The sequence below is a fragment of the Bufo gargarizans genome, chromosome 2, assembly GCF_014858855.1.
Source record: "Bufo gargarizans isolate SCDJY-AF-19 chromosome 2, ASM1485885v1, whole genome shotgun sequence".
NCBI lineage: Eukaryota > Metazoa > Chordata > Amphibia > Anura > Bufonidae > Bufo > Bufo gargarizans.
In genome coordinates this window covers 217,928,959-217,938,160 of record NC_058081.1, presented here as the reverse complement: position 1 = coordinate 217,938,160, position 9,202 = coordinate 217,928,959, and positions in this window count along the sequence as shown.

The window sequence follows — 9,202 nt, the reverse complement described above, 5'->3', positions numbered from 1 at the left end:
TATACTCAGCCCTCAGGATCTCGTCTTCCTTTGTCCATCCCATCCCTGGACGCACTTGTCCATGGACTTTAACACCGATTTGCCCAGTTCTTTGGCGATGACGGCAATTTTTGGTGGTGGTTGAACGCTTCAGTAAAGATGGCACACTTTATTCCATTTTCTGGTTTACCTAATGCCAAAACTCTGGCTCGGACATTTGTTGATAACATTCTGAAATTACACGGCATTCCCTCTGATGTGGTGATAGAGGGACTCAATTTGTGTCCAGATTCTGGAAGTCTTTCTGTACTCGCCTGGGGATCCCGGCTTTTTCACCCTCAGTCGACCGGACAACTGAACATACTAACCAGAATCGGAGACATATTTGAGGTGTTTTGTTTCTGAGATCAGGAGGAGTGGTCCTCATTTGTGTCTTTGCTGAATTTGCATTAAACAACCGTCGTCAGGAGTCCACTGATAAGTCACCATTTTTTGGTGCATATGGGTTTTCACCCTCAGTTTGGTACGTTCTCTGGGAACTAGTTCCTCTGGTATACCTGATGAGGAGAGATTTGCTTCTTCCTTATCATCTATCTGGCGAAAATTCAAATCAATTTAAAAAAGATTGGCGATAGGTATAAACGTATGGCTTGACAAGAAACGTGTGTCTGGCCAGACCTGAATGTGGTGATTTGGTGTGGTTGTCCACTAAGAACATTAAGTTGAAGGTGCCATCCTGGAAGTTGGGTCCAAGATTTATTGGTCCATACAAGATTTCTGCCATTGTTAATCTGGTTTATTTTCGCCTTGAACTTCTGCAGGCTTGGAAGATCCATAATGTCTTCTATAAATCTTTGTTAAAGAGTTATGTGGAACCTGCTGTACCATCTTCCTTGCCACCTCCACCTGTCATGGTTGATGGCAATCTGGAGTTTCAAATTTCCAGAGTGGTTGACTCTAGTGTCCTTCGGGGTTCCCTTCAATACCTTGTTCATTGGAGGGGTTACGGTCCGGAGGAGAGAATGTGGGTCCCGGCTACTGATGTGAATGCCAGTCGGCTTCTGAAGGCCTTTCACAGAGACCACCCTGATAAAGTTGGTCCTGGGTGCCCGGATGTCACCTGTAGAAGGGGGGGGGGGTAACTGTCACCGCCGGCCCTGGGAGAGATATTCGAGGTAAAGCTAGACAGAAGACTCAGGAGTCTATTTGACAGGTCTTTCTTGTTTTCATTGTTGCTGACAGGTTTCCACCCCTTCGCAGATGCTGCTCATTATCAGTCAGGTGGCTCGTTATATGTTTCGCCTCTCACTTTTTTCCTGCTGGTGATAGTTCTTCTGTGGAGGGCTCTGCTTGTGTGGTGGTTCTTGTGTGGTGGTCTCCTGTTCCAGTTACATCTCAGCTAAGTCCTTTTCCCTTTTCTTGAGGTGTCTGTTCTGACTAGGCCTCAGGGAGACACTAACTCCTTCAGTTTGGAAGGAGCCGGTTGCCTCTTTCCCTGTTCCCTAAGCTGAGGGTTTTGTGCAGTGTTTCAGCAGTCTCAGGTTCCTGTGCATTTCTACCTTTTGAGATTTGCACATGTTAGCAGCTTAGGGAGAGTATCAGGGATTGCTAGGAGGTGACATCTTGTTCCCTAGGTTTGGGGCCTAGTCTGTTGTTTAGTTGTGGTTCCCTTTGGTTGTCTTTCATTCCCCATACTTCTCGTGACAGTCAGACACAAAAGGTGTTCAATGCATTTGAGGTCAGGGTTCTGTCTGGGCCAGTCAAGAGAGGGCCTGGCTTACAATTTTCTAGGTTTATCCCAAATGTGTTTGATAAGGTTGAGGTCAGGGCTTAGAAAAATCACTGAATAAAGTGGCCTTAATGGGAGGAAATGCTCAACCCCAAACACTGTAGTGTGTTTATAATCGGGGGAGCAATTCCTCCGCAAGTGATCCATTGATAACGGCAATCCCCCAGCAAAAATGCATACAATGGAGGATGCCGGCAGCAGACCACATATACCACAAAAACATCCTACACAAGACAAAATAATGTGTGAATGAAATATAAGAATACATAAATAACTGAAAAAAGGTGCACCACAAGAATATGCGACTGACCATACTGGCTGGACCCTCACGCTGGATGTTAAAAGCACCTATCAGACTGTGTTCACACACGATAGGTAGTTTAGCGGTAGGACCCACACCACACTGAGATACCTTGATGGGGTGTGCAGGGCTCCGATATGTTCCTGACTGGAATATATTGGCTTAAGTCTCAGCTTTTAACATCAGCGTGAGGGTCTAGCCAGTATGGTCAGTCCATATTATTGTGGTGAACCTTTTTTCAGTGATTTATGAGGTCAGGGCTTACCCAACTATGGACCTTGTTTTGTGCACTAAGGCACACAGTCAAGCTGGAACAGAAAAAGGGCCTTCCCACACTTAGAAGCATATACTTGTCCAAAATGTCTTGGTATGCTGAAGTGCTAATATTTTCCTTTTAATAGATCTAAGGGGCATAGGCCAAAGCTTGCAAATAGCCCATAGCATTATCCCTCCTTCACCTAGCTTTACATTTTGCTCAATGCAGTCAGAAAGGTAAAGTCTCCATCTTAGAAGCGTGATTCGTCACTCCACTGAACATATTTCCACTGCTTCAGATTTCAGTGGCGGCATGCTTATCACCACTTCTTCTGACGCTTGGCATTCTGCTTGATGATGTTAGGCTTGCATGCAGCTGCTCGGCCTCAGGAACCCATGCCATAAAGCTCCCGACACTCATGCTCAAAATTCTGTGAGATCTTTAGAATGAGCCACTCTTTCACAATTTTAACTTCCTATTGTACAAGCAGACTGTATGGCTAGGTGCTGGATATTTATACATCTGTGGCAATAGGACTGAATGAAACACCTGCATTCAATGATTAAGAGATGTGTCCCAGTCCTTTTTGTCCAAATAGTGTATCTCCCCATATGAAGGGGGTTATTTACTATCAGATATACACCAGTTTTCTGGAATATATATTTCATTTTGCACTGCAATCTGCGACTATTCCCCGCTCACGCCAGGTCTAGGAAAGGGGGCGTGGGTCGGCTGGCCGGCAAGCCTGTCCCATTTATGCTTTTCTATACCTGTTTTAGGAGTTGAAAATGTTCTAAAGGGAGCAGACGTAGATTTAGACTGGCGGTAGATGCGCTGAAGTTATGCTAAGGCTGTATTTGAACCTATATGATCTGTATTGAAGGGTCACACGGTTTGGGACCCATGTGGTCCTTTCCAAGTAGACAACCATCATGGATGATGTCTAGCAACTGCTTCTCTCGATCCGCATCAACTTGGCTTAAAGCGGTTGTCTAGCTTTTTGAACTTCTTTAAACTGCCAACCCCAACCTGTTGAAAAAAAATCATACTTACCTGTCCCCACCACCCTTTTGAGGTTCCCTGGGTTGCTGGTTACCATCAATGGTTTTACATTCTGTGATCTATAAACCGGCCTCAGCAGTGACGTGTGCCCAAGCAGCATATCACTGCTGGGTTACGTGCTGCTTGGGGATACATCACTGCTGAGGCCAGTCATTGGCTCCGTCTATTTGGATGGTTATAGGACAGGGAACAGAAGATCACTAAACAGAGTCAGAAACCCAGGAAGTTGTGACAGAGTGACAGGTAGGCAGGATAGGTGAGTGTTTTTTTTGTTTGTTTTTTTACAAGTACAATAGGCTGAGGTTGACAGTTTAAAAGTTCAAAAAGCTGCACAACTCTGGGTGAGAAGTATACTATTAATTATTCTGAGAAGCGGTGTAAATAATTATGAGAAGCAATAGATTAATGCATAGGGTGTGGATGTGAGATTATTAATTTATTCACTTATATAGCTCTGACATACGCCTCTACACTTTACAGACATTATCATCCATGTTTTGTGTTTTTTTTTTTTTTTTTTAGTGCTTTGCTTTCGTTAATAGTGTAAGTACACCTCCTATTAGGCCCAAGCATTTTTAATTAGCAGGAGATTAGGCATAGTGGTTAATAACTTCCTACTTGGACTCAGTGTAGTTCCTGACACCACATGGACATGTGGAGCTTCCGACATCTGTTCACATTGGGTACAGCGTGGCTATTGTTGCTATGCCTTTGTAAGATGGTGGGGCCCATTACCAGATTACTTGGTCTGACAGCAAGGGGTGGCAGTTGGACTGCTGGGTCACGCCGCTGTGGATGCTGTGTTCTGGCGGTGGTTGCCATATGGTGCTACACCAAATTATAGTAGGGTACCCACTCGAAGAGAGCCCTTGATGTGGTGAGTGAGCTTATGCATTTTATCAAAATACAAATGCATCATCTACAGTGTATTAATTAGGGCTTTGCATACTATTTCTTATGCTGAGAAGCAATTTAAAAGTATGCTGAGAAGCAATAGATCGGATGGATAGCATGTTGAAACAAAACCGTGGTTCATCTCATACATCGTGACATAGATATTAAGGTTGATTAAACTGTGATAGATACTCCAAGGTTGTTATGTTTTTATGTACTGTAATATTGGAAGGAAAAGCATGGCTGATAGCAAATGTCTATATACCGCCGCCCTTTAAAACAGATGTTTTGTTAAAGATCCATGATCTGTGATTAAAACGGGTGATAATCACTTTTGGTAAATGGAGATTTTAATAATGTAATGGATGGTAATATAGATAGATGTAGAATAGGTAATATACAGGGAAAGAGGTACGGACCACTAAGTTAAAAACCTATCACAGAAGAGTTGGGATGGACCGATATTTGGAGGATAATGCACCCGAAGTTAAAGTAATATTCATGTTTTTCAAAAAACACATAGGAGTTTATTCACGGATCGAATTTTGTTTTCACTAATAATACAGGTACACTGGATATTGAACGAGTAAGGTATGGTCAACGTGGGATCTCAGATCACAATCTTGTAAATATAAAAAGGAGGTGTGAAAAAAAAAAAGGAGTATAATATAATGAGGGTGGATAAATATAATGGGTATACATGTAAGGTTTTGCAAGAGATTAGGGAATACTTTGATATAAATGAGGGTTCAGCCGGCAATAATACGGTCTGGGAGGCTGCAAAAGCTTCATCACAAAATCCACGATATTATATAGAAAAGTCTAAGGAAGAAACTACTAGTACTAGAACAAAGGCGGAAATGATGAAAAAAAATATGTTGAAAATCCCTAGAAGTAAACTACAAGAATGGAGGGCAGAGTCTCTAAAATGGAAGATGAAATGTTTTTTGGAGGTCTGAACAACAAAAGGAAATGATTCTGTAAGGGATAATTCCATTTACGCACATTATACGGGGTAAAACGTTAGGCGGCCGTGGTTGCAGCACAGACAAAAAAAATAACTAACTATATCCACTGTTTAGTAGACTAAATCCGGACATAAAATAACTTAACAAACGGCCACAATCATAACTATTTAAGGAATATTTTGAGGAGAATATAGCAGCAAAATAAAGAAAATATGTCCCCAAAACAACTGTTTCTGGATAAAATTACTATCACCACTATAACCCCAGAACAAAGGGAAGTTTGGAAATCCCAATAGACCCTGAAGAAGTGGATAAAATACTATCAAAGATAACTAAAAATAGAGACGCCAGGGATAGATGGCATCCCTTTTGAAGTGTACGCCCCAATATAGCAGAAATAATGATTCCAAACTATTAAAGATGTGGACAGCATCGAGAGAGTCGGGTAAATTCTGGACTCACTGAGGGAAAGCCTTAATCACACTATTTAAAAGCCTGGGAAAGATCCAATGCTATCAGACTCATATCGCCCTATCTCACTGATTAATATAGATAATAAATACAGGCAAAGATTTGGCAGCTGGGCTCGGGGGAGGGGGGGGGGTGGATGCAAGGCTTGTGTATGAGGACCAGGCGGGATTCAGGCCGGGAAGAACTACAACTGAAAATATCATGAGGTATTTTATAAATATCCAATGGAGCCCACAAATAGTGGTGAGAGAATGATCATAACTATAGACGCTTCAAAAAGCCTTTGATACTATAGAGGTGGCCCTTTTTAATGACAATCCTGAAGAAAATGGATTTGATGAAATATTTGTCTCCTGATTAAGTTATTATATACTGATATAACATCGAGGGGATTTTGGATGGAGAACACTCTGAAGGCATACCTATTCGCAGGGTGGTCAGACCAGGGTTGTCCCCCTCTCCCCACGGCTATTTGCTATAGCCTATGGAACCTTTGCAGAGTTTGATTGGGCAAGATAATGATAATTGAAGGCCTTAGGTATGGCTTCCATGAAGAAAAAATTGCTCTGTATGCAGACGACATTATGCTGTTTGTGGGCTCCCATGGATAACTTACTAGGGATTTTTGAGATCTTTTGATGAGTACAACGAATATGCTGGACTCAATATAAATTGGTCTTAAGTCGGCATGCATTCCGATTGATCCCTTGAATGGGTTTAATACCGGGTCAATTGTAAATCAAGAGAGGAGACGAACCCGTAAAATATCTAGGGATCCAAATAACACTAACTCTAAAAATTATGTTCAGTTAAATGTAATGTTTCAATGGCAGGCCGAATTTCACTAGTGAAAATGTGCATTTTACCCTCCATGAACTACATCTTATGGAACGCGCCGATAATCCCCAAAAAGAAATAGCTTCCTTACTGGCGATTAATATGGCGTGGCAAAAAAACGCGAATAAGAGCACAAATATTGCAGGCCCGGGAGATGGAGGGTGGATTATCAGCTCCGGCTGTGGAACTATACTTCCTTTCTGGCCACATTAGAAATATGATAATATGGAGCAACTCACAAAGATATAAGAACATGGTGGCAAGTATTAATAAAAAACTGGATAAATGCAGCATTTTTCAATTGGTGGAAGCTGACATTTTGTCACAGCAGCAATCAGTAAATACCGCTATTTGGGCTATGGACTAAAATTATAAAGAGGTAAGAGAATTGTGGCCCCAGACTAGATTACAGAGGACACCTTACTGTGGGATAATACTTCTCACAGAATTGAAACCAATTGAACAGAAAATCTGGTGGAAATACAGAATTTTCAGACTGGGGCAGGTATAGTCACATACTCGGATCTAAAAAATGAAGGGGGGTTTGGAAATAAGGACTTGAGCCTCTTCTACTTAAAACTGAAACAAGCTCTACGAGCGTGTTAGGTAGGGGAACACAAGTTGATACCCTCCCCACCCCCCCAGCCAATATTTCTAAATTAAAAAACAGGAAAGAAATGGGTGTCCAAGATATATGAAAGTCTGTTATATAATAAATAAAAAAAAGTGCAGTTAATTGCCTAAGGTATAAATGGCAGGATGTTTTGGAGCCTCAACGCCTATATTACTCCCCTAAAAAGCTGATGCAATATTATGAAACCAAGGAATTTAGCTGCAAAAAATGTGGGCAGTTAGGGGTGGATGATGTCATATACTATGGACTAGTGATGAGCGGCAGGTGCCATATTCGATTTCGACGAAATTCGCGAATATTCAATAGAATATTCGTTTTATATTCGTCGAAATCGAATATTCGTCATTATTCTTGTTATCGCGATTAATATGCGATTTAAATAATCGAATTTCGATTTTTAACTTAGCCTAATATGGCATATAGCAGTGCTAAGTTAAAATCGAAATTCGATTATTATAACTTTAAAAAATCGAATTGCGATTTCAACGTAATTCTCCAATCCGACAGTACATTCTAGTATATGGAGTCGTTCCCATGGTGATGGGGACGCTCCATAAGCATGGAATATGGCTTCAATGGCTTGGTAGAATTAGCGAATTGACGAATATATTCGTTTTATTCCACAAAAGGAATATAACGAATGTATTCGTCATATTCCACAAAAGGAATATAACGAATGTATTCGTCATATTCCACAAAACGAAGATAACGAAGTATTCTGCATCTTCATTTTAGCCACCTATTCATCAATTCGCTAATTCTAGCAATGATATAGGAAAGTTGACTATAGAGACAGCTAAGTATAATTTCGCTATGCGATTATATGACTGCTTTTTTTTATAAATAGTATAATTATAATAATTATCAGGTATTATAATTATTCTATTTATTTAAAAAAAAAACAGTCATATAATCGCATAGCGAATTATACTTAGCTGTCTCTATAGTCAACCTTTCCTATATCATTGCTAGAATTAGCGAAATTGATGAATAGGTAGCTAAAATGAAGATGCAGAATACTTCGTTATCTTCGTTTTGTGGAATATGACGAATACATTCGTTATATTCCTTTTGTGGAATATGACGAATACATCGCTATATTCTTTTTATGTATATGACGAATATTCGTCATATTCGCTATTTTCTACCAAGCCAACCCATAGTAAACCTGGTCAAGTTGAATCGCCATGCCGATAATATAACTCGAAGGAATCGCATGGCGATTTCAACTTGACCTGCTATGGAATATGGAATACTCCATATTAGGATAGAATTAACGAATATGGAATACAAGTTCCAATCGCATTACGCGATAATGGACAATACGTAATTATCGAGTAAGGCGATTTATCTTTGTATGCCTAATCATGCTGCACAAAAGTTAGCTTAACACCTAATAAAGTTACAATCGCATTACGCGATAATGAAAACTACTAATTATCGAGTAAGCGATTTATCTTTGGTATGCATAATCATGCTGCACAAAAGTTAGCTTAATACACCATAATAAAGTTTACAATCGCATTACGCGATAATGACAACTACGTAATTATCGAGTAAGCCGATTTATTTTTTATTTTTTCCGATATCGAGTATAGCGTTTTGAATCTTTCAATCATAAAATTCTCTTTACATACAATTTATTAAACAGTGTTGGATATAGTTGGTATACTACATGCGTTAAAATAAGCTAAAATGTCACAAGAAAAATAAATGGCGGGAGATTTACCTCAGCACTGGGCATGAAAATTTCAAACTGACAGAGTAGAATCGTCAACCCTCCCCTCTCCTACCTGAATAGCCAATGGGAATGGCCTGTCACACCTTAGCAACATCCATAGCAACCAATCGGTTAGTAGCCTGCCCCTTCACTATATAAATCAAGACACCGCCCGGTTGCCATTTTGTGGGTTTGGTTGTTGAAGTGAGAGGAGCTTGATTGTTTGTCAATTGAATTTTGCATTGATCTAATTGTGCATTGATCTAAATCATAGTTTATTAGATAGATAGG